At 50.5% G+C, this 2405-nt stretch overlaps 1 protein-coding gene across 1 annotated transcript in view; it reads left to right on the top strand.

Moving 5' to 3' along the window:
* Nucleotides 1–2405, top strand: part of PROM1 (prominin 1) — a 101694-nt gene that overhangs the window by 60074 nt on the left and 39215 nt on the right. The gene's annotated exons all lie outside the window — the stretch shown is intronic.

Consider the following 2405-nt stretch of genomic DNA (forward strand, 5'->3'; position numbering starts at 1 on the left):
CAGCCCAGTCCAATTCAAGTCCTTGGCTTGAGTCTAAATTTAGAGTCTAAACTCTTTGTGGGAATAAGAAATTCCTCCTTTTTTCCTCAAAACGGCTGGTGGTTTCCAACTGCTGGCCCTGTGATTAGCCGCCCAACATGTGAACACCACCCCAGAGCTCCTCTTCATGACCTTGGGACCCTAAATCAGTGATGAGAGCAGGTGTGAGGGGCCCGGAAGTGATGAGTAGTCATCACTGGTTCAAGGGCATCCATGGCCAGGTTCATAGTTTTGAAAGAACCTTTCCCTTTGCAGAACGGAACCTGGTTTATTGGCTCATGACCCAGGCCAGACTAGAGATGGAGCCAGAGACATAGACCAGGATGCAGGTATCAACACTGTGATTGGGCCTCTAGGTCGATAGTCCCTTCGTGAATGCGCTCACCCGAGAATCAGCAGTAGGAAGTGTGCTGAGACTGAGAGGAATGGTGGAAGTAGGGAGCCTACCTGCTGTCCTTCTAGATGGTTCTATGGCGAATGGAGAATACCACCCCCAGGAGGCAGGTTAGGAGATGGCCAAGGCTGTTTCTCTCTAGACCTCAGCCACTGCATTATCTCACTCCCTCCTTGCCTTTAGTTGCCTCAGACACTCACTGAATGAGGAAGACCCAAGAAGAATCGATACATGTTCAATTACGGTGCTGGAGAAGGGTAGTGAAAGTACCACGCACCAAAGAAACCAAAAGATCTCTCTTGGAAGAAGTACAGCCCGAATTCTCCTTCGAGGCAAGGATGACGAGACTTTTTCTAGCTACGCCGGACATGTTGGCAGGAGAGACGAGTCCCTGGAGAAGGACCTCATGTTTGGAAAAGTCGCGGGGCAGTGAAAGAGGAAGGCCTTCGACCAGATGGACTGGCACGGTGGCTGAAACCCTGGGCTCAGGCAGAGGAGCGATTGTGAGGCTGGCGCAGGACCGGGCAGTGTTTCGTTCAGTTGTACGTCGGGTCACCGTGAGTCGGAACCGACGTGACGGCAGAGAGCAAGTTGGTGGAGATGAAAAGGCTACCGCTTATCTTTGGCACTCGAGTCAGTAGGAAAATCCTATGTTCTGATGGACAGGATTTATTTCAACTGTAGGGGAACCTCCCCCCCCCCCACCCCTTTAGAGTATTGAAGAGCAAGGATGCTTCTTTGAGGACAAAAATGCACCCGACCTAAGCCATGGTAACCTCCATTGCATCCTATGCATGTGAAAGTTGGACATTGAATAAGGAAGACTATAGAAGAATCTATGCATTTGAATTGTGGTGCTGGAAAAGAATATTAAAAGTTCTCAAAGGACAAACATACCTGAATTGGAAGAAGCAGGCCAGAGTGCTCCTCAGAGGCAAGACGGGCAAGATTTTGTCTTACATACTTTGGGTATATTGTCCGGAGAGGCCAATCCCTGCGGAAAGACATCATGCTTGGTAACGCGGAGGGGCGATGAAAGAGAAGGAAGTCCTCCACTCCTCCACGAGAAGGATTCACCCTGGGACTGCATCAGTGGACTCAGGCATAGGAACCATTGTGAGGATGGTGCAGGACCGGGCAGTGTTCGCTTCTGTTGTCCATGCAGTCGCTATGGGCCGGAGCCAACTCAACATCACTTGACAACAACAACTGTAGGTAAAAAGCTGGTGATGCTAAGACGGCAGATTCATCTCAGGTGGCCTGCAGACTGCTGGTGACTCTGATGCCTCATGCTTGGCCCTCCCTGCTCAGTCACTGCATCCTTTAGTGAGCTTGAAGAGTTCCACATCTCCTGAGACCTCTGGTAAACAACTGGAGATTTGCAACAGGGGAGTGATGCAAGGGTAATCAGACTAATCAGGCGAATTGAAGAATACAAGTTCTTATAGCTGTTTCCGGATGAAGAGAAACCAGGAAGGGTCTGTTTAGCTCTGTGGCCACTGCAACACCACCTGCTGTTTACCTGTGCGGGCTCTGCCCAGCCAGCTCTGGAAAAACCCAACAATGACCCTTCGTTCCAAAGGGATGCCAATGGCTGATCGGCTTGGAAGATCTGCAGAGAGCCGGAGCTCCTTTCTGATCACGTGCCCTCTGGGGGGCCTCTCATTTGGGTATCATTGAGTGGTTCAAAAGGAGCCCTGGTGGCACCAGAATGAAAGCACTTGGCTGCTAACGGAAAGGTTAGCTGCTCCATGGGACAGAGATGTGGCCATTGGCTTCCCTGAAGAGTTCAGTCATGGGAACCCTATGGGGCAGTTCTACTGGGGTTTATAGAGTCGCTAAGAGCTGGAATGGACTCAAACTGGCTGGGTTGGGGTTTTGGTTTTTCTTTTAGGTATCGGGTGGTGCAAATGGTTAACACGTTTGGCTAACTGAAAGATTTGCCCCTTTGAGGTCATTCCAGGGCACCTCA

The sequence above is a fragment of the Echinops telfairi genome, unplaced genomic scaffold (assembly GCF_000313985.2).
Source record: "Echinops telfairi isolate 266 unplaced genomic scaffold, ASM31398v2 ScPeMD7_7468;HRSCAF=8506_1, whole genome shotgun sequence".
Lineage (NCBI taxonomy): Eukaryota > Metazoa > Chordata > Mammalia > Afrosoricida > Tenrecidae > Echinops > Echinops telfairi.